A 24,556-nucleotide genomic window follows, 5' to 3' on the forward strand; every position below is an offset into this window, starting at 1 on the left:
GACAGTTAGACCTATTTGATACTATGTAAGAACTCCCATAGCATAAACTGACATGGCCATTTCTGATAATAAGAGTTTCCTCTGTTACATTCACTGGTGATCAATTTTTGGATCATATTAACAAGTCTCTGTACATAGCAAAATACCCATTTTGGCAAAAAATGGAAAAGCTCTTTATAATGCTATTGTGTTTGTGGTAAGCATAACATGTTTTTAATAGCACCTTTCTGCTGCAACTTGAATTCCATACGGAAGCTAAAATGTGGCTTTTTGTGACTGCAGAAAAACTAAGAGTAGAGATCCTATTTTACTGTACCTTTTAAAGCAATGAATGTTGTTCATTCTGCAGCTCTAGTCATGGACAGAACTGCAGAATCAAACTTTTCTTTACATCCATTGTGTGAAAAGTATATTTCCAGAAATCTACGTGGCTATGTATCATTTAGTGAATTATGAAATCTAGCTTTCTGTTTCAGAATTCTTGGAGTTTCTTTAGAATCCCAACGGTGGATTCTCACAGCCATGCTTTACTATGGATTGATTGCATTTGTTATTTGACAGACTGATCAAATGTGCACTTTGCACTTTCACTATGTGCAACTAATAGTCATAATGCCAAGAAAACCATATACAGTATGTGAAAACCTTGTCATTGAATTGCAGCAGTAATGGGTTGTGTGAATGTAATTTATTTATTCAATTAATATGCAAACTTTTCTCTCTATTTAGGAAAGTTCAGTGTGTTGATCGGAATTTAAATATAACTGTTAGTTCACCAGTGAATTTCTGGGTTTTCAGTCATTCACAAAATTGGTCTGAGTTTATCAGAATTCATCAGATTTTGGACATTCACTGTTAACAATCTTGACAATCCTGAGTTGATATTGCATAAACTCAAGGCACTTCTGTCCATGCAACCATTAGTGTGTGGCAACCAGGGCCAACCCCCTAGGTGCCTGCTACGGAATGTCAAATGTTGCCCCCCCTTTCTTGGTAATGTGCCAGCCTCTGTTTCCCCAGTGCAGTCGTCTACTATTTTCCTGTTCTCCATACTTCTGTTTTGCTCCTCTCTTTTTTTTGCTATCCAAGGAATGGAAGGAGGATGATCAGTAGAGGCAAGTGGATGAACAAAACTTTCAGTCTTCTGTCATCTGTCTGATGCAACAGCTTCAGTTGACCTCAAGGAAAGGCCAGCCCTAGTGACACTGTCCCATGCCACTACTCTGGATATGGGAGACCAGGGCCTCTTTTCTATGTCTGTGCTTTAGATAAAACTTATAGACATTCATACACAAATCAATTACATTGAAATAACAGTAAAACACATTTAAGCTATTTTGCCCAATGTTGAACATACTCAAATGTGTATACCTGTGGGCCAGACAAAAATGGGTTAAAAGAAACTAAAATAAAAGTGCCAATTGTAAAAAATAAAAATAAAGTCTTTTATCCTCCAAGATACACATTTCTCTCTTACCCTAGCCTCCTATCTGACTTTTTTCTCCATTAAGTTCCAAAACAGGCTCACACCAAAACCACACAAATCTTGCAGCCAAAATATAGTATAACAATATGTGTAGTGTATTCACCTTTATACCATAGTCTTTCGAGACTGAAGGTTGCCAACTAATTCACCTTTAAGAATTTCTGGCAATCACATTGTGGACTATCTGTATGTGTTTCTCTGTATTATAAGATTTCTGGTTTAAGCAGTATCACTAAAGTGACTTTTGTATTTGTCTCTGTCTACAGCAAATGCATTTCAATGTTCGTTTTTTTTTTAAACAGCACTGACAAATACAGGAGCATATATATTAAGCATCATCATGATCAGTGCGTCTTTGTATGAATCTCCAAAAATATCTCCGATTGTGAGAGTGATGGCATATCTTTCACTAACAAGAAATTTTTGAGAAGTATTACAGTAGAACATGGTAAAAATATTTCTTACATAAACTTTTGCTGAATGAAGCACATTTAAAAAAAAATCTTTAAGTCTTGCAAGCCCTTTTCCATTTTTATTGTGCTGTCCCTAAAGTGTTCTTCTTGTGTTATGACAAAGGGAATTTGCATAGAACTGTAGTGCTTTTTAATGCTGTCACCCACAGTGCAATACTTATAGCCCAGTCCTATCTATCCCCCCTCCTGCCGATGCAGTGATGCCAAAATGGCAACTGCTGCATCCTATGGCAGGGGTAATTGTGGAGGCCTCCTTTGGGTAAGGCTTTCTGGTGCTGTGGGTTCCCCTCAGACCTGTGCTAGCTAACACATAGACCCATGCCATGGGATCAGGTCTGGGAGGGGGATAGCCTATCAGTGGCACCAGCGCTGCTGATCCCGCCCCCTCCTGGTCTCAATCCACTCATCCCCTCAGTCTTTTTACTAGTACAAGGGGAGAGGGTGAAATTTGTGCATTGCCATTTCTGAAATTGCATGAAAAACATAACATTTTCTGTAGAAAAGAAGTTTATATAAGAAGTTTTATATAAAATATGAAACAACATAGAAAAAATACATTAATTATTTTTTAAAAGGACATGATCCATACTAAACAAGGCAATGAGGAAAGAGGTCACACATGATTATCTTGGTCTTTTGCCAGGAGAATGACAAGGGACCAACAATTGACCAAATTATTAGACAATTTTTACAGTGGTGTCACTAGAGTTTTTGTCACCCAATGCAGGAGTCCAGTACGTCACCCCCATGATGAATCTCCTCCCATGCCGTGAGTGGGGCAGCACCCTAGTCGGTGAGAATGCTGATGCACTATCGCTCTTCCCCTTCTGTTTTTTTGGCTATATCTTTTGATAGAATAGAGCAGTGGTTCTCAAACTGGCGGGTTGCGACCCACCAGTTCATGTAACGCTTCCCCCGTCCCTTTAAGGGGTGAGAGGGAGGCAGCGACACGATCCCCAGGATCACACCGCTAAGGGGGGACGAGGGAGAGTGCTTGCGACTTACTTGAAATGGTGTAGGGCTGCAGCAGGCTGCAGTAGGTGCAGGGAGCCCTACGCAGGGCTCCCCGAGGCTTGGAAGCTTCAATTGAAGCGGGCGCAAAGCACCTCCTGAAAAATGGAAGTGCATTGCGCCGGCTTCCATTCTAGATTCCAAGCCTCAGGGAGTGCTGTGGGGGGCTGCGCAGGGCTCCCTGCACCTCCTGCAGCCTGCTGCAGCCCTACACCATTCCAAGTAAGTCACAAGCACCCCCCTTCGCTCCCCTTAGAGGCGCGATCCTGGGGATTGTGTCGCTGCCCTAGCCCCTCCCCCGCAAGAACTTTCTGAGGGAGTAAAGCTCCCTCAAAGTTTGAGAAACACTGGCATAGAGATATTTCAACATGGTTTGTTTCATTGCATTCTGCATGAGATTACGCCTTGAATTATATATAACATGATTCTGTTCTTCTAAAATACCAAGAGTTTAAAAATTTTGGCCAGTAGTGGTGTCACCCTCCCATGCATGTCACCCGGTGTGGCCCACGCCCCCTGCACCCTCAGTGATGCCACTGAATTTTTACACTATTGCCATCATATCACCTGGCATATCACCTGGCAGTGCAACCACTGCAGTGTTGGCTCCTTCACTACCTTGAACAAATTAATACCTTGCAACATTTAAGAAATGTGCTGCAAAGCCAGCCACAGAGAAAAGCAGCAAGATCATGGTAAGTAGTGTGAAAAAAACCTCAGAATTTTGCACATTATGGCTTTAGGGGTTTAGCAGCTCAGAGAGACTCAGATGGCATATGCTTTACAAGTAAGCAAGTTCTGGATATGACACCCTTAGCAGCAGAAAGGCAGAGAGGGTAAGCTTACTCTGGAGAATAATATATTGTGATTAATAATTACGTATTTTGTTGCTACAAAATGGATGGAAATGCATAACACAAGTCATGCTAGAAAGAAGGGATTATTTGTTGATCTTGTTGATAGTGGGCTGCATCCAGACAGTGGGGTCACTATGGTTTGTGTCACCCGATGTGAGAGGCTGGCGTGTTAGCCCTATAATGGACTGCCTCCCATGCAGTGGAAGGGGCAACGCCCTGGATGGTGGGCAGGCTGATGTACAATCACCCCACCCCCACTGGTATTTTGGCTAGAACTTTTGATTGAATAGAGATATTTCAATGTGGTTTGTTTCATTGTATTCAGCATGAAATTACACATCAATTGATATATAACATGCTGGTATTATTTGAAAATACCAAAATTTTAAAAATTTGGGCAAGTAGTGGTGTCACCCCCCCATGCATGTCACCTGGTGTGGCCCGCACCCCCCCCCAGTGATGCCATGCATCCACAGCATAGTGCTCACAGAAATCCACTGGTGGAAGCCACCTCTCCCATCACTTCCTTCCCAACCCCTACTCCAAAATCACTGCTAAGGGTTAGGCGACCCTCAGCAGAGGCATGATATGTACAGGGAGTGAATGAAGAGGAAGAGTGAATGAAGATACAGATCTGATTTAGGTCTGTGTGATCCTCATCATTCTCCCCCCCCCCCCGCTTCCATAGATTCCTCCTTATTCTGAAGCCCCACCCCTTCCATACCATACACCATTGGAAGAGGTTCAGGAACTTCAGTAGGAAGGAAGGAGGTGGCTTTCCAGCAGTTTGGCTTCTGTGAGCAATACTAACTGGAGTCAACCTACAGCCCGAACCTATGAATGTCTACTCAGAAGTAAGTCTCATTGAAATCAGTGAGGCTTACTCTCAAAAAAAGTAGCGATAGGATTGCAGCCCTAGTGTTTTATTTTCATGTTTGTACCTAACTGTAAATTACTAGTTTTAGAATTTTTTTTACTGGTTATATTAATCTGTAAAGTGCATTGGAAACGAACAGTGAAAGGTGGTCTATATTCAGCAGGCTCCAGCTCTGCTCCCAGATACAGATAGCAGTGGACACGGGCAACATCAAGGGAATGTATGATGGTATCAAGCAGGCCCTAGGTCCAACGCAGAAGAAAATTGCCCCTCTGAAGTCTGCCTCAGGTGAGGTCATCCAGGATTGGGCACAGCAGATGGAACGCTGGGTGCAGCACTACTCTGAGCTATATTCCAGAGAAAATGTAGTCACCGAAGAAGCACTGAACAACATTGAGTGCCTGCCTGTGCTGGAGGAGCTTGACAGTGAACCAACCCTAGAAGAACATCACATGGCCCTGGACTCCCTTGCCTTTGGCAAGGCACCTGGAAAAGACAGCATCCCTGCTGAAGTCCTAAAGTGCTGCAAAGAGATCATCATCACTGAGCTGCATGAAATCCTCTGTCTCTGATGAAGAGAAGGTGGAGTACCTCAAGACATGAGGGATGCAAACATCATCACGCTGTACAAGAACAAAGGCGACAGGGATGATTGCAACAACTACTGTGGCATCTCTCTCCTTAGTGTTGTAGGAAAGTTGTTTGCCCGAGTTGCACTAAAGATGCTCCAGGTACTTGCAGAGAGTGTTTATTCAGAATCACAGTGCGGATTCCTAGCCAACAGGTCCACCACTGATATGGTATTCTCCCTTAGACAACTGCAGGAGAAATGCAGGGAACAGCGACAGCCACTCTATATAGCCTTCATAGATCTCACGAAGGCTTTCAACCTGCTCAGCAGGGACAGCCTCTTCAAGATCCTCCCCAAGATTGGATGTCCACCCAGGCTCCTCAGCATCATCAGATCCTTCCACAAGGACATGAAGGGCACTGTTGTCTTTGATGGCTCCACATCAGACCCCTTTGACATCCGAAGCGGCGTGAAGCAGGGCTGCGTTCTTGCACCAACCTTGTTTGGGATTTTCTTTGCTGTCCTGCTGAAGCATGCCTTTGGAACTGCAACAGAAGGCATCTATCTCTGGACCAGATCAGACGGAAAGCTCTTCAACCTCTCCAGACTGAGAGCAAAGTCCAAAGTCCAGCTGAAATGTCTGCGTGACTTCCTCTTTGCTGACGATGCAGCTGTCACTACCCACTCTGCCAAAGATCTCCAGCAGCTCATGGATCATTTTAGCAAGGCCTGCCAAGATTTTGGACTGACAATCAGCCTGAAGAAAACACAGGTCATGGTTCAGGATGTGGACTCACCTCCCTGTATTACAATCTCTGAGCATGAACTGGAGGTTGTCCATGACTTTGTGTACCTTGGCTCAACGATCTCCGACACTCGTTCGCTTCATACCGAGCTAAACAAACGCATCGGTAAAGCAGCTACCATGTTTTCCAGACTCACAAAGAGAGTCTGGTCCAACAAGAAGCTGATGGAACATACTCTACAGAGCTTGCGTCCTGAGTACACTTCTGTACTGCAGCGAGTCATGGACTCTTCGCTCACAACAGGAGAGGAAATGGAACGCTTTCCACATGCGCTGCCTCCGACGCATCCTCAGCATCACCTGGCAGGACAAAGTTCCAAACAACACAGTCCTGGAATGTGCTGGAATCCCTAGCATGTATGCACTGCTGAAACAGAGACGCCTGCGTTGGCTTGGTCATGTTGTAAGAATGGATGATGGCCGGATCCCAAAGGATCTCCTCTATGGAGAACTCATGCAAGGAAAGCGCCCTACAGGTAGACCACAGCTGTGATACAAGGACATCTGCAAGAGGGATCTGAAGGCCTTAGGAGTGGACCTCAACAGGTGGGAAACCCTAGCCTCTGAGTGGCCCGCTTGGAAGCAGGCTGTGCAGCATGGCCTTTCCCAGTTTGAAGAGACACTTGGCCAACAGTCTGAGGCTAAGAGGCAAAGAAGGAAGTCCCATAGCCAGGGAGACAGACCAGGGACAGACTGCACTTGCTGCTGGTGTGGAAGGGATTGTCACTCCCAAATTGGCCTTTTCAGCCACACTAGACGCTGTTCCAGAACCACCATTCAGAGCGCGATACCATAGTCTTTCGAGACTGAAGGTTGCCAACACCATTCAGTTTGTAAATAAATAATACAACAAGGGCCTGGAAGAGTTTGCCTACACCTCCTCATAGCATGACATTATATTTAAACATTTAAATTTAAATTATTTGTATTGGTTTGTCTGCATGCCGCTCTTTCTCCAAGGAGTTCAGGGAGCCAACACAGATCTCCTTGCCACCCACATTTTTTCCTCACAACAATCTTGCAAGATAGGTTAGTCTAATACAGGGGTGTCCAAAGTTTTTGGCAGGAGGGCCACATTATCTCTCTGACACTGTGTCGGGGGCCGGGGAAAAAAAGAATTAATTTACATTTAAAGTTTGAATACATTTACGTAAATATACATAAATGAATATATTAAAGATGAACTTATATGAATGAATGAAGGTCTTGCAATAGCTCAAGGCCTATAAAAGGCCTTGCACAAAGCAAGGCTGGCCTTTCCTTTGCTGCTGCTAGTGCATCACAGACATGAAACAGCAAGCAGTGGAGAAAGCCCTCATCCCACAGCTCACGTTAGAGGTCAAAAAGTCGCCCTCACACTGAGAGCAGTTGCATCAGGCCAGTGCGGGCTCCAACAAATCTCTGGGGGGCCAGAGGCTCATTGGAGACTGGGATATCCCTGAGTGCTGCATTGAGAGGCCTGCGGCCCCAGGGCCGGGGTTTGGGCACTCCATGTCTAATAGGTTGCCCAGTGAGCTTCATTCTTCACTGAGTAGCGGTGAACCTAGGCTAACCATTATACCATAGTGAGTCTCAGTATTTTGTGTATTCTAAAACGTAATCACCCCCTCAGAAACATTTTGGGGGGGGGGGTTCAACCTTGAATATCTATGAAGAATTTGAAATTCCCTGTTTGCCATTTGGTATTCAGTGCTGGGTATTTGCCATTTGACAATCAGGACCCAATTTTCTGTCCTTGTAGTCATCCACTATATGGTGTTCTCAGTCAATTCTCAGTATAACTGCCAGCTGTGATCCAGGAAGTTCAAAGTTGACCTCTGTCATCAACTCATTAGATGACTTTAGACAAGTCACTGTCTCTCAGCTTCCACCCAACTGCAGTTCCTTGCAATATGGAAATAATTATGCGCCTCTATGAAGTTTACATTCAACTTTTCCACTTTAAGCTTCTGTTATCTGAGCCATGCTCATCTCTTCATTGCATTGGAATCTCAAGGGAACTAAGCAGGATTCAATTTATAAGGCCATAGCCCCTGGGCTTCCGAAGTACAGAGGGTCACTAGGAATCATAAACCTGCAAGTAGCCCAGTGTGATTCACAATTTATGGGTAGTGGTAAAACGTATAGCTGCTTGAGCTGTAGGGAGCTATAAAAATGACAGCTGAAATTGGAGCTGTTAGATTTACAAAAACCCTGGCAGGCAGCAGATGTGGAATTTTCATTCTTGGGTATAATAAAGGCACTGTTCATGCGCCATAATCCTTAAGCAATGTTAGACTTTAGGAAAGTTTCATTGCCAGTCATTTTACCAGCAGGCGAAACACTAGTAAGCTTTCAATAACAGTTCCTTAATTTTGAAGAAACAGAGACCTGATGTGAATGGAAGGAACTGGAGATGTAAAACTCCCTTGTGCCTCTGAATTGCTGCTGATAAAGCCATCTCTGAGGGAGGGACACCACAGATATGCAATGCATCCAGGGGTACGAGCATGAGGGCAGGGAATGATGAGATGGTACCCTTTCTACCCATTGCTCTGAAGCTACATGAATCGACCTTATGCACACAAGTTGGCATGGCTGTGAATTTACTTCAGAAAGCATAATACTGTGGGGGTGGTGGGTGGGTGAATGGGAAGGCAGGGAAGGCAAGGCACCTGAAGAAGCCTCTTTTTTCTTGTAATATCCTCTTTTCCCTTCCATGAAGGTTTAGAAGGCTAAGATCTCTTCCAGATTACACACCCAAGTGTCTCCTTGTTCCTACACCTAATGTAGCCATTTCCAGAGCTCGTTAATATGGGAAGCTGAGCGTTGACCAGCCTGAATATTGGGATTTTTTTCTGCCTCCAAGTAAAATTTTCTATCCACATGTATTTATGGATTGAAGCTGTTCAATCCATAAGTACCTAGATTTAAATCCCACGTTTCAGTTACCAAGTCCTCCGTGTGACTTACATCATGTTAAAATGCAATTTTAACGACTTCCCAGGAGCCCAAGCAGGAACCAGTTGCTCTTCTCCTGTAGGTATCTTCTCATGGTAGGTGCAGCATGGCCGTTGCCTGGTTGGTGCTCTACTACTTTCTTCCTGGATGCTAGAGATATTTTAATGTCTGCAGCAAGCAATGCCAGGAAGTAACCAGATGCTCTTTTTCAAAAAGGTATCTCTTTGATAGGTAGGTATGGAATATTTCATCAAGCTGCTAGGTACGGAGCTGGGTATCAAGCACTAAAATTGCAACTTTTAGCAGAAGAAAATAATTTGTCTTGTTATATTTGTTACTACCTTGTTGCATGTATTTGTAGGTCTTGATAGGAGAGAGAGTAGCCAACTTTTTTAGTATGATTTTAATAGAGTCATATCATGGGAAAAATAAACAGCAGGAATAAAATTCCTAGTTATGGGCATACAGTGATATGCTAACTACTGTTACTCCTGTTGATCGTTTCAGGACAGGCAAAAACATTGATACTTCTTCATAAAATGTATAATCTGCTTATGGAATTCATTGCCACAATATGTGAAGATGGACTCTGGCTTTGATGGCTTTTTTTAAAAAAAAAGCACCCTCTCGTTCACTTATGACTGCAGGGACTGGAGCTTGCTTGAGCAATGCTTATAGCTTAAGTGAAAGACTGTCTAGCTTGATTGCATTAAGGAATTTTTTTGCTTTGTCAGCTAAGTGACTCCAGCCCGTTGCAAGCTGCCCCAGATTTAACACAGGGGGTTAACACAGTGGTGGGTGGGAAGGCTGAGGTTTGCATAGCAGCTGAGCTCCATCTGTTGGCCTTTACTGGTTACTGCATCCATTTGGTGAAAACGTTTCATTGTGCTTACTAGCCAAGATTAATTCTCTTTTCTTTGGGGCTTTTAATAAACATTACATTTCGACCCTTCATCTGCTGGTTTACGGGAAATTCAGTGGATTGACATGTCTCTTTGCCCAGCAGATGCTACTGTAGGATTGATTTTTAATAAGAACCCCTGGGGTTAAGTGCTGTTCTGGGAGGAATGTTTTCCCAGATGTGCACCTTCTGCCTGGTCTTTGTAGCTTCGAATGGAAAAAGTGGATAGAAACTACCCAGGTTTTTCCCCTTTTAGCTGCTGGTCTGGTAAAGGGAAAGTGGAAGCAGGAAGTGATGCATTCATATGAACAACTAGGGCTGCAATCCCATCCACACTTACCTGGGAGTAAACCCCATTGATTGTAATGTGGCTTACTTCTGAGTAGACATGCATAGGATTGGGCAGTAGGAATGACATCCTAGGCCACCCAGTACTAACATCCACTTGTGCTGGCACAGGTCTGCTGCCCCAGATCCATTAAGCACATCCAGGAATCAGCAGGGCCAGTGCAGAGGCCTGTGTTGGCTTGGCAGAGCTGCATTCGGACTCTGCACCAACTGGAGAAAGTGAATTTGTGCAGGGTGGAGCAGGGGGTGGGAGAGGGTGGTGAGAGGACATTCTGGGGGTAGGAAAGGGGCATTTCTGGGAAGGTAGGGTGGAACGGAGTATTAGGCCAAGGGGTGATGGAGGGGTCAGTGCATACTGTATCCGAACCTCCACTCCCAGGTCTGGCAGCCTTACATGGGCTACTAGGATTTGTACCAGCTAAATAGCTGGTGCAGATCCAAGTGGCCTTATAGGGCAGGCTGGGGCTTGACACAGGGTAAGGGAAAATATATCACCCTAATGACCTCCAGCCTGCTCTGAACCTGTGCTGGATACAGTGCAGGCCACTGCGGTCTGGCTGTACCAGCGCAGGTTATGATTGCACCCTTAGCCAGCTGGCCTTCTCCTGGGAGCTCCTTTCCCTGACAGCTCTGTTTGTGGGCTTCCAGAACCATGTGATCTGCTGCTCTTGGAACCATCACAGAACATTTCAATAAATGGACATTTGTTCTTGCTTTCTTAAATTAAGCAGAGGTCTCTAATACCCATAGTGACAAAAGGGCTTGGAAATGCAATCCATTGAATAGCTGTGCCATAGCTCTTGAGCACATGCACAGCGGCCCGGAGTGGGATATCTGCTGTCCCTCCCTCCACAAAATATGACTCAACACAATGCTAGAGTGTCCTTCACAAGAGGTTGGAACTGTAATTGTGGAAGAACAGTGATGTCTCCAAGAATGCTGCAAGAATTCTTTGAAAAGAAAAAGACTTTCTGTCATGACAATCTCTTTTCACAGCTAAGGGCAATTATTTTAAGGAGAGTGAGAGAAAAATGGTTTTCTTATGTACTGCTTTTTCCCCAGGGCAAGAACATTTGAAAAGCAAGGTCAGATTGCAATCATGGAAGTAATGGACAGCTTCCTGCAGGACGTGGATGTAGCTCATTAGTCACAACTGCTTTTGTGACTAAAACAGCCACAGCTGGTGTCCCTCCCCCCCCAAACCAGAACTTTTAAAGATACATTTTCCTGTTTCTAAAAGCCTTTCCTACAATAGCATTGCCTACCTCCACCATTTGGCTTGTGTTAAGCATGCAAAATCAAGTGGTTTTTCAGTGTTCTACTTTATTCTGAAGAATTCCTCTCTACAAGGAAACCCTGCATCTTTCAGAGGATTCTGGGAGGCGTTCCAGGTACACAGTTCATATGGGGCTCCTGTCAGGCTTTTTGGTTATTTGCTCTAAGAGGCAGGCCAAAAAAATGAGTGCATGGTCTAACTGTTCAGTCCTGTGGCAGAGGTCTTGGAGAGTGGTTGGGCATGCTCTCATCTTGACCTGGGAGAAGAGGCACAGGCCAAAAAGCTACTGGAATTTCAGTCCCTTCATTATGTTAAGATTTAATTGGCTCATGTTGGTTAGCTGTACAATCCGAGTGGTGAAGACCAGACGTGATTGTGAGGAGCTCCAGAAGGATCTCTCCAGACTGGCAGAATGGGTAGCAAAATGGCAGATGCACTTCAATGTCAGTAAGCGTAAGGTCATGCACATTGGGGCAAAAAATCAAAACTTTACATATAGGCTGATGGGTTCTGAGCTGTCTGTGACAGATCAGGAGAGAGATCTTGGGGTGATGGTGGACAGGTCGATGAAAGTGTCGACTCAATGTGCGGCGGCAGTGAAGAAGGCCAATTATATGCTTGGGATCATTAGAAAAGGTATTGAGAACAAAACAGCTAATATTATAATGCCATTGTACAAATTGATGGTAAGGCCACACCTGGAGTATTGTGTCCAGTTCTGGTAGCCGCATCTCAAAAAAGACATAGTGGAAATGGAAAAGGTGCAAAAGAGAGCGACTAAGATGATTACTGGGCTGAGGCACCTTCCTTATGTGGAAAGGCTACAGCATTTGGGCCTCTTCAGCCTAGAAAAGAGACACCTGAGGGGGGGCATGATTGCTACATACAAAATTATACAGGGGATGGACAGAGTGGATAGAGAGATGCTCTTTACACTCTCACCTAACACCAGAACCAGGGGACATTCACTAAAATTGAGTGTTGGGTGGGTTAGGACAGACAAAAGAAAACATTTCTTTACTCAGCATGTGTCAGTCAGTGGAACTCCTTGCTGCAGGATGTGGTGATGGCGTCTGGTCTGAATGCCTTTAAAAGGGGATTGGACAAGTTTCTGGAGGAAAAATCCATTACGGGTTACAAGTCATGATGTGTATGTGCATTGTCCTGATTTTAGAAATGGGCTATGTCAGAATGCCAGATATAAGGGAGGGCATCAGGATGCAGGTCTTTTGTTATCTGGTGTGCTCCCTGGGGCATTTGGTGGGCCACTGTGAGATATAGGATGCTGGACTAGATGGGCCTATGGCCTGATCCATTGGGGCTGTTCTTATGTTCTTAATCAGTCATTTATCATTGGAAGCCTGAAGAGTGGCACCATTGTCATGAAAAAAGTTCCTTGGGCAGGAGGTGTGGTCTGATGGTTGAGTTGGTTCCGCTTGAAGAGCTAAACAGGAGAAACTGTGGTCTTGTTTCTGGACGGGAGACTGAACAAGCCGCTGTACCAGCTAATGAGGTGATTAGCTACTGGGAGTTTGTGAAGGTCAGCCGGCAAAGAACAGAAAAAGCTTTGAAGGATCTGTCCAGGCTTGATAATATATGATTGCCTGCTGAAGCTTGATGGTACAGAGCCAGAAGAGAAAATCACAGTGTGAAAGCAACATCTGGTGACTGAGGGCTCTATGAGTCTTCCACGGACCATATTGCAAATATCCCATTGAAAAATGGTGGCTTAGTATGTAAAATGCCTTAATGCTGTCTAAAAAACAGAAAAGGTGGTATATAAATACCGACAGTATTAGTCCTTCCATATTGACTGAGAATTACAAGCTTCCATTGAGTCACACCACTGATTTATCTTGGCCAACACTGTCTCCTCTGCGCTGGTCGGCATCAGTTCTCCAGGACTGCAGACAAAAAGTCTTATCTGGAAATGCCTGGAATTGAACCTTCTGCATCCAACACAACAAACATGCTCTATCACTGAGCTATGGGCCATCCCTAGCACTTCTAATGCTGCTGCATATATTGAAGGGAAATATATGAATATGCATATATTGAATATCCATAGTAGTGGGAAAGATGTATTTCAGTGGAACTTCTGACACTGTTACTGATTGTCTTAGTGCAAAACCTTTGATAACCCCTGCTAACTGGGTAAGAGGCACTTTTTCAAGTGGGTGCTCCTTTTTTTAGCAGGGGGAGAGTAACTGGCCCATCTCACCCCAGTAGTGTCCGTTCTAGTGGCTGTCTGCTGGTATTCATTTGCATCTTTTTAGATTGTGAGCCCTGTTGGGACAGGGTGCCATTTAGTTATTTGCTTTTTCTCTGTAAACCGCTTTATGAACTTTAGTTGAAAAGTGGTATATAAATACTGTTAATAAATACTGTTAATAATAAACTTCAGATGAACTGAGGCCACAGTTGGAAAACTGCAGAGGATTGATGGTTGGCCCTCTGGATGGTGAGGGAGGGAAAGGGGAGATAAAAGGAGACTTAGAGATGGCAGAGAAATTAAATGAGTTCTTTGCATCTGTCTTCACGGCAGAAGACCTCGGGCTGATACCACTGCCCGAACGGCCCCTCCTGACCGAGGAGTTAAGTCAGATAGAGGTTAAAAGAAAAGATGTTTCAGACCTCATTGATAAATTAAAGATCAATGTCACCGGGCCCTGATGGCATCCACCCAAGAGTCATTAAGGAATTGAAGAATGAAGTTGCAGATCTCTTGACTAAAATATGCAACTTGTCCCTCAAAACGGCCATGGTGCCAGAGGATTGGAGGATAGCAAATGTCACACCTATTTTTAAAAAGGGAAAGGGGGGGGACCTGGGAAACTATAGGCTGGTCAGCCTAACATCCATACCGGGTAAGATGGTGGAATGCCTCATCAAAGATAGGATCTCAAAACACATAGACGAACAGGCCTTGCTGAGGGAGAGTCAGCATGGCTTCTGTAAGGGTAAGTCTTGCCTCACGAACCTTATAGAATTCTTTGAAAAGGTCAACAGGCATGTGGATGTGGGAGAACCCGTGGACATTATATATCTGGACTTTCAGAAGGCGTTTGACACGGTCCCTCACCAAAGGCTATTGAAAAAACTCCACAGTCAGGGAATTAGAGACAGGTCCTCTCATGGATTGAGAATTGGTTGGAGGCCAGGAAGCAGAGAGTGGGTGTCAATGGGTAATTTTCACAATGGAGAGAGGTGAAAAGCGGTGTGCCCCAAGGATCTGTCCTGGGACCGGTGCTTTTCAACCTCTTAATAAATGACCTGGAGACAGGGTTGAGCAGTGAAGTGGCAAAGTTTGCAGACAACACCAAACTTTTCTGAGTGGTGAAGACCAGAAGTGATTGTGAGGAGCTCCAGAAGGATCTCTCCAGACTGGCAGAATGGGCAGCAAAATGGCAGATGCGCTTCAATGTCAGTAAGTGTAAAGTCATGCACATTGGGGCAAAAAATCAAAACTTTAGATATAGGCTGATGGGTTCTGAGCTGTCTGTGACAGATCAGGAGAGAGATCTTGGGGTGGTGGTGGACAACTCAATGAAAGTGTCGACCCAATGTGCGGCAGCAGTGAAGAAGGCCAATTCTATGCTTGGGATCATTAGGAAGGGTATTGAGAACAAAACGGCTAATATTATAATGCCGTTGTACAAATCAATGGTAAGGCCACACCTGGAGTATTGTGTCCAGTTCTGGTTGCCGCATCTCAAAAAAGACATAGTGGAAATGGAAAAGGTGCAAAAGAGAGCGACTAAGATGATTTCGGGGCTGGGGCACCTTCCTTATGAGGAAAGGCTTCGGCGTTTGGGCCTCTTCAGCCTAGAAAAGAGGCGCCTGAGGGGGGACATGATTGAGACATACAAAATTATGCAGGGATGGACAGAGTGGATAGGGAGATGCTCTTTACACTCTTACCTAACACCAGAACCAGGGGACATCCACTAAAATTGAGTGTTGGGTGGGTTAGGACAGACAAAAGAAAATATTTCTTTATTCAGCGTGTGGTCGGTCTGTGGAACTCCTTGCCACAGGATGTGGTGCTGGCGTCTAGCCTAGATGCCTTTAAAAGGGGAATGGACAAGTTTCTAAAGGAAAAATCCATTATGGGGTACAAGCCCTGATGTGTATGTGCAGCCTCCTGATTTTAGAAATGGGTTATGTCAGAATGCCAGATGAAAGGGAGGACACCAGGATGAGGTCTCTTGTTATCTGGTGTGCTCCCTGGGGCATTTGGTGGGCCGCTGTGAGATACAGGAAGCTGGACTAGATGGGCCTAAGGCCTGATCCAGTGGGGCTGTTCTTATGTTCTTATGTAGCCATCCTGGGAGCAAAAAGCCTTTGAGATGATATTCAGCTGGAAAGCAAACATAGGAAGAGAGTTGAGTTTCCCTTGCTTGACATCACAGTTTCAATCAGAATTCGACTTCTCACAGTGTTTTGTTTTTTGTTTTTTTTAAAAAGCAGGTGTCCTTCTGGTTGAAAGTATGCCTCCCTTGCATTCATGTGGCTCATTTCATAGCATCACCATAGAATCTCTTATCAGCTCAGAAACAAAGCACTTTTTAGGTTTTGATTCTCAAATGACTTCAGAGGGATTTAGACTAACAGGTCTCTTCCTCTAACTTTCCTTGGTTTTGCCCTAGCATATATTCACCAGACATGAATGTCAGAGGGTGCTACAAGAAGTACAAAAATCCCAGTGTGTATGTCTGTGTGTCCGTGTCTGTGTATATATCAGAATGTGAAGGGAGATGGTTATACCTAGTTATATTTGGGGTGATAAGACACAATATCACAATGGTGAGTTGTGTGTGTGAATAACCCATCACAAGCCAAGCACTGCACACAGAAGGTTGTTATTCCCATATCAGTTCAAAGAGTTATTTTCATTAAGGCAGTTCGGCAGATCATTAATTGCTAAACTGGACATAAATATCTGAATATCAGTATGTCTGGGTCTAGCAGCCAAAGAAGAAGTAGAATATAAAAATCAGGCATGAAGAGAAGCTATAAAGAAATACTGGGATATTTTGCAAATGTATGCAACAAAAAGAAGGGTTTAAAAGAATCAGTTTTCTTTTCTTTCTTTAATTTTTTTCTATTCTCTCCCCTTCCCTCTCATTTACTTGATCAGCCTTTCCTTCTTATCTGATTGCCTCTTTCTTGTGTGTGTTTGAAATATGAATGACAATTAGAAGTGCAAACAGCTCATCATAAAAAAGAAGTGTCCATTGTTTTTAATGGCTGTTTTGGAGGACAGGGTAAGAGTGGCATTTGGAAGGATTAAATAGGAATGGAAAAAATATGTGTTGGGTAAGTTTTTTTAGAAATCATTTTATTTGTTGACAAGTGCTAAAATTACTATATAATGTAGTTTGTTCAGAAACGTTGAGTAACAAAGTGATGAAAAGCCTAATTATAGGCGGAAATGTTTGCCAAGAAAGGGCAGTGGATGCTGGGGAGAATTACATCCTATAGGCTTTCCTTTCAGAGAGGTCAGCGTTTACTAAATTAGCGAGAATTAGGGCCCAAGCCTAACCAGGTCTACTCAGAAGTAAGTCCTATTTTGTTCAATGGGGCTTACTCTCAGGAAAGTGTGGTTAGGATTGCAGCCTTAGGCAAGTAAGGTGAGCTTAGCTGACAGCCCAATCCTACCCAGGACTAGGCTGCCCCTTTTTGACAAAGGAACACAGTTCTGCTGTCATAAATGGTCATACAGCAGTGTGCTGCACACACTGCTACTGACCTTTTGGGTCTGCTGCTGAAAACAGTGGCAGTGGTGGAGGCCTGCTGCCATTACCAGCTACCTCTGGCAGTGAGCAGGACGGGGGGGGGGTAAGGAATAATGGAGTTTTGGGGGTGGGATGGGTGGGCAGGAGGGAGGGTGGATCCTTGTGGCACCAGCTTGTGCCAGTTCCTAACTCCATTCCCTCTTCCCTTCCCCTTACTCTCCTCAGACATGCACAAGGAAAATAGTGGGTACAGATCCAAGGAGACCCACTGAGACCCCTGAGTAAGGAATGGAAGTTTCCTTACCTTGAGGAAAGCTCTGGACTGCCTCCTCACAAGATACAGCACACACTCCATTGGCATGGCAGCATTGGTGGGGGGGGGGGATTTGAATAGAATAGGCTGTGAGTTAACCAAAGAAGATCCTGCCAGAAGAAGGAAGGCAAGCAAGCAAGCAAGAGGGGTCAGGAACTTATCCATGAAAGGACAAAGACAGTCTATCAGCAATAGATAGAGAGAGGGAAGTTCAGAACTTATGGCCCAATCCTATTCCCCCCTCTCATGCAGATGTAACTAATTGTGCTGGTGGAGGCTACTTAGAGACATGGCAGTTGCAAAGCAGCTTCTTCCAACCTGTGCAGCTGGCCTGCTGTAAGGAGGCAAAGTGACTTTCCATTCACCGGCAGATCAATGGAGACCCAACAGAGCAGGTAAGCCTATACAAGGGGTTGGAGGGAGGCAGGGAGGGGGTTGAACAGGGCAAGAATTGGGCAGAATGCGGAGGTGGTGGGCAGAACAGGGCAGAGATGGTGGTGGAGGAAAGGCAGAACAGGCCTGGGTGGGATTGGCAGCAGTTGTGCATACCAAATCTTGACCCCCTTCCTGGGTCTGATCCACTTTTCTGGGTCAATGCAGACTTGCAAAGTGAGATGGCACATGTCTGAGTTTACCCATAGCAGCTGCTAAGGCTTACCCCAGACAAGGGAACTGATATCCCCTTGCCCCGAGGAGACTTCCAGCATCTGAAAATCCCCTGCAGGACACCACTGCATTGACAATTTGCACTGCATTGCAATGCACAGAGATTTAGATCGGATTACGCTGTTAGAGACACAGCATTAAATTTTAAAAGATTTGCATAAGGGATGCTCAACCTGTACTGATATTGGCATCTTTGCAACTGTCCTTTCTACTATCCTATCATTCTCTGCCCTAAAAGGGGTCTAGCCACATCTTTCTCTTGGTGTGGAGAAAATTGGAAGTCACTTATGATCATGATATGGTAATGTGAATCTTGTAGTCATATTGAAAAAATAGAAGAGATAGGTAGAAGCCACTTAAGTATGGAAATAGAAGTAATGGAGGAACTGAAGATGATCTGTGATGGAGATGAAGGAGACAGTCCTACTCTCTTCACTTGAGAAAGAAACCTGGAAGAGGACTAGGCTGGATAGAAAGATTGGAGCTCCATTTTCCCTGGGGTCAGCCAGGTAGAACCCTTACTATCACAAAGTTGTCAATTGCTATTCCTTGGCACTAGGTATGTTTACCCTCATCATAGAAATCACACTCATTCCACACTTCAGAAACCACTTATTCTCCTCATCTGCCCATTTTCATTTTGTGCTTGTTTGATTTCCGCATGTCACAGCTGCACATTCTGGAATCCAATCAAAGGTTTGCTTTGCTGAAGTCTTCAATTCAATCTTTTTAATAATGTTTCTGAATACCAGTCTCCTGACTACGTTGGCAACCTTCAGTCTCAAAAGACTATGGTATCATGCTCTGAATGGTGGTTCTGGAACAGCGTCTAGTGTGGCTGAAAAGGCCAATTCGGGAGTGACAATCCCTTCCACACTGGGAGCAAGTGCAGTCTGTCACTGGTCTGTCTCCCTGGCTATGGGCCTTCCTTCTTTGCCTCTTTGCCTCAGACTGCTGGCCAAGTGTCTCTTCAAAGGCCATGCTGCACAGCCTGCCTCCAAGCGGGCCGCTCAGAGGCCAGGGTTTCCCACCTGTTGAGGTCCACTCCTAAGGCCTTCAGATCCCTCTTGCAGATGTCCTTGTATGGCAGCTGTGGTCTACCTGTAGGGTGCTTTCCTTGCATGAGTTCTCCATAGAGGAGATCCTTTGGGATCCGGCCATCATCCATTCTCACAACATGACCGAGCAACGCAGGTGTCTCAGTTTCAGCAGTGCATACATGCTAGGGATTCCAGCACATTCCAGGACTGTGTTGTTTGGAACTTTGTCTTGCCAGGTGATGCTGAGAATGCGTCGGAGGCAGCGCATGTGGAAAGCGCTCAGTTTCCTCTCCTGTTGTGAGCGAAGAGTCCATGACTCGCTGCAGTACAGAAGTGTACTCAGGATGCAAGCTCTGTAGACCTGGATCTTGGTATGTTCCATCAGCTTCTTGTTGGACCAGACTCTCTTTGTGAGTCTGGAAAACGTGGTAGCTGCTTTACCGATGCGTTTGTTTAGCTCAGTATCGAGAGAGTGTCAGAGATCGTTGAGCCAAGGTACACAAAGTCATGGACAACCTCCAGTTCATGCTCAGAGATTGTAATGCAGGGAGGTGAGTCCACATCCTGAACCATGACCTGTGTTTTCTTCAGGCTGATCGTCAGTCCAAAATCTTGGCAGGCCTTGCTAAAATGATCCATGAGCTGCTGGAGATCTTTGGCAGAGTGGGTAGTGACAGCTGCATCGTCGGCAAAGAGGAAGTCACGCAGACATTTCAGCTGGACTTTGGACTTTGCTCTCAGTCTGGAGAGGTTGAAGAGCTTTCTGTCTGATCTGGTCCGGAGATAGATGCCTTCTGTTGCAGTTCCAAAGGCATGCTTCAGCAGGACAGCGAAGAAAATCCCAAACAAGGTTGGTGCAAGAACACAGCCCTGCTTCATGCCACTTTGGATGTCAAAGGGGTCTGATGTGGAGCCATCAATCTTGAGTGAAAAGAGATTTTTTAAATCATTTTTTTAAAGTAAAAATGATAAAAAAATGATTTTTTTGAAATCATTCCTCTAAATCACAAAAGAGGAAATAGTGGCTTGTTAAAGGGCCCATGCTAATATGTGATGAGGCAAATCCCTTGGAGAGACAACTGCAGCAAGAAACCTCCAGCTTCCTAGAAAACCTCCTTGAGAGTGGAATGATGAAATGATGGTCAGATCCAAGAAGCTACCAGAACTGCGTGAAGTCATTTATGGGTGGAGGGGAAGAAAAGCAACTCAGGGCCCAATCCTATCCAAGTTTCTAGTGCTGGTGCAGTTGTGCCAGTGGGGTGTGCACTGCATCCAGTGGTGGAGGGGTAGTCATTGGGGCCTTCTCAAGGTATGGGAACATGTGTTCCCTTACCTTGGGGCTACACTGTAGCTACACCAGAGCTCAAAAGTTCAATAGGATTGGGCCCTCAGAGAGTATAACCCTCTAGAAGTACCCCAAATACAAGATGATTGACACAGACCAAAGCAAGACCTGATTAAGATTTTCCATGCATCCGCAACTACATTCTATTGAACATTTTAATGCATTTTGATATTAAAAAACCACAAAAGAAATTCCACTTATGCACATCCTCACACAATAATTAAACATACATACCATTGTGTATCTGTAACTATTTAATTTGCTATAAACATGAATGTGAATGTGTGAATGAATAAGAAAAATAATAAATGCGGGTAGGGATTACTAACCATTCATTTCGGAACCTTCCACATTCAGCAGTGGAAATAGTAAACATTGTCTACCAATATATATTTAAGAGAAAGGCACCACAAGCCTTTTATCCTCTGAGCAGTTTCCTTTTGGTTGTCATCCCTTTGCATCCAATATTTTTGGTCCATTTAATGAAACCAGAGAAATGGCCTTCATGGCCAAAAGCATCATTCTAAGCACTAATGACAGGCAGGAAAAGTCAGCTTCTGTCCAATTGTAATGTATACTTCTTCCAAAGAAATAGAATTGAATGTTTGGTTTTCTCCCGATAAATGCTGCCAAAAATAGGATGGATCCTGGCTGTTGCCAGAATACAATCAAATGGTATTGGGAGGGATACGAGACTGTAGAATAATCTTGCTGTAGATCATGAGTGAATCCAGTTTCGGCCTTTTGTCTGACCTCAACGTCCCTAACTGAACGTCTTGCTGTGCAGTTTAGCCTTCTGGGTATCCTGCAACGACTGTAAAAGTTTGGGGGAACAGCTCTTAAATTCAGATTCTAGGGAGAGTCTAGCAAATGTCTACACACAGAGACTAAATGTAAGATCTTTAACATCCTCAGGAACAAAGGACCCTGATTCTTATTTGTTTGTGATTATTAATAATAATTCTTTATAGCCTTCATAGATCTCATGAAGGCTTTCGAACAGGTCAGCAGAGACGGCCTCTTCAAGATTCTCCCCAAGATCGGATTTCCACCCAGGCTCCTCAGCATCATCATTCCACAAGGACATGAAGGGCACTGTTGTCTTCGATGGCTCCACATCAGACCCCTTTGACATCCGAAGCGGAGTGAAGCATGGCTGTGTTCTTGCGCCAACCTTGTTTGGGATTTTCTTCGCTGTCCTGCTGAAGCAGGCCTTTGGAACTGCAACAGAAGGCATCTATCTCCGGACCAGATCAGACTGAAAGCTCTTCAACCTCTCCAGACTGAGAGCAAAGTCCAAAGTCCAGCTGAAATGTCTGCGTGACTTCCTCTTTGCCGACGATGCAGCTGTCACTACCCACTCTGCCAAAGATCTCCAGCAGCTCATGGATCATTTTAGCAAGGCCTGCCAAGATTTTGGACTGACGATCAGCCTGAAGAAAACACAGGTCATGGTTCAGGATGTGGACTCACCTCCCTGCATTACAATCTCTGAGCATGAACTGGAGGTTGTCCATGACTTTGTGTACCTTGGCTCAACGATCTCCGACACTTTCTCTCGATACCGAGCTAAACAAACGCATAGGTAAAGTAGCTATCACGTTTTCCAGACTCACAAAGAGAGTCTGGTCCAACAAGAAGCTGACGGAACATACCAAGATCCAAGTCTACGAAGCTTGCGTCCTGAGTACACTTCTGTACTGCAGCGAGTCATGGACTCTTCGCTCACAACAGGAGAGGAAACTGAACGCATTCCAAATGCGCTGCCTCTGATGCATCCTCGGCATCACCTGGCAGGACAAAGTTCCAAACAACACAGTCCTGGAACGAGCTGGAATCCCTAGCATGTATGCACTGCTGAAACTGAGACACCTGCGTTGGCTTGGTCATGTTGTGAGAATGGATGATGGCCGGATCCCAAAGGATCTCCTCTATGGAGAACTCGTGCAAGGAAAGTGCCCTACAGCTAGACCACAGCTGCGATACAAGGACATCTGCAAGAGGGATCTGAAGTCCTTAGGAGTGGACCTCAACAGGTGGGAAACCCTGGCCTCTGAGCGGCCCGCTTGGAGGCAGGCTGTGCAGCATGGCCTTTCCCAGTTTGAAGAGACACTTGGCCAGCAGTCTGAGGCAAAGAGGCAAAGAAGGAAGGCCCATAGCCAGGGAGACAGACCAGTGACAGACTGCACTTGCTCCCAGTGTGGAAGGGATTGTCACTCCCGAATCGGCCTTTTCAGCCACACTAGACGCTGTGCCAGAACCACCATCCAGAGCGCAATACCATAGTCTTCCGAGACTGAAGGTTGCCAACATAAGAACATAAGAACATAAGAACATAAGAACAGCCCCACTGGATCAGGCCATAGGCCCATCTAGTCCAGCTTCCTGTATCTCACAGCGGCCCACCAAATGCCCCAGATATTAATATTATTTAATATTAATTATGCCCCAAAATATTAATATTGGGGCATATAAATATAAATATTAATATGCCCCAAAAATAAATATTATTTTCCAAATATATTATTTTTGTCTAGTGGGTTGTGATAGATTGTCATTTTGAAAAGTGGGTCCCAGTGCTAAAAGGTTTGGAAAGTCCTGAGTTAGAGGATGCCATATATGTCTCCCTGAGTATTAAGCACTTCAGATGGGGTCCCCTGTAGGTGCCTTCCTAGGTGAATGTGGATGAGGATCTTTTTAGCAGCAACATCTTATTTACTGAATGCTCACCTCACCCCAAACCCTATAGGCTCAACTCCCTATTGATTTTTTGAAAGAAAGTTAAGCTCCTTTGTTTTAAGGGGCCATTGTGTGCTAGTTTTCCACATGAATGTGAGGAAACTCTGTAACTGTATAGAAATTTGAAGTCTTTTGAATGCTATCAAATGAATTGTTTTAGATTGAATATTTTCATTGTTTGATTCAAAACCACCTTATGGGCCCATTCAGGCAGATATTTGGGGTAAATGTGATTAAATAAATAAAATAATAAAATGTCTTTTTGTTACTGCCCAGCAGTTATCTTGAAAAGATGCTTTTTCATCACTGTGTAGAGCTCTACTTAGTATAAAAGCAGAGACGATTGACACTGTGAACAAGATGGCAGATGACCAGAAATCAATATAATACCGCTTATAGCCCAATCTTAAACGTTCCCGCCATCATTGCGCCTGGTCCCCTGCAGGTGCTGATTGCTATAGAGAAGTCAGTGCCAGTTGCAAAAGGCACTCCATCTGTACGCTACTTAGCGCACTGCTGAAAATAGTGGCAGGAACACCTGTGCCTTCCTGCCTGTATCATATCTCCTACCAATCATCAGAGCAGGTAAGTCAGAGAGTGAGGTGGGAAGGGTGGCAGAAGGCCGGAGTTGGGTGGGTGGGAGGGGAAGGTTCAGGGGAAGGGTAGGGGTAGGGTTTCGGCAGATCAGTCCTGGGAGGGAGGCAGGACCAGCGGTGGTGGTCTTGATCCTGCGGCATGAGTCAATGTAGTCTTGCAACAGTATTTAGCTGTTGCAGGTCTGAATAGCCCTCCCTAGCCATGGAGGCTTCCGCAACTGCTCCCTCACCATAGGATGCAGTGGTCACCATTTTCCTACCTCAATTGGGGGCAGAAAGAATAAGATTGGGCTGTCTGTGTCATTGTGAGAACTGGGAATAAAATCCAGGATCATGTTTCCTAATAATTGCTCTAACTGCTAGACTTGATTAAGCCTTGTTAAGATTTTCAAAACATATATTGTCAGTTGTGTTTTATGCTTCGTTGCCTGTCTGTGGTAACAACACTCCCAATTTTATTTTATTTTTTACTTTTTTTTCAAATTCATTCCAGTGTAAAGGTAGTCAAAATATTCTTTTTCCCTACATGGAGACAAAAAACTGATCAGGGACTATGCATTGTGTCCAACTTGTC

The sequence above is a fragment of the Tiliqua scincoides genome, chromosome 4 (genome assembly GCF_035046505.1).
Source record: "Tiliqua scincoides isolate rTilSci1 chromosome 4, rTilSci1.hap2, whole genome shotgun sequence".
NCBI lineage: Eukaryota > Metazoa > Chordata > Lepidosauria > Squamata > Scincidae > Tiliqua > Tiliqua scincoides.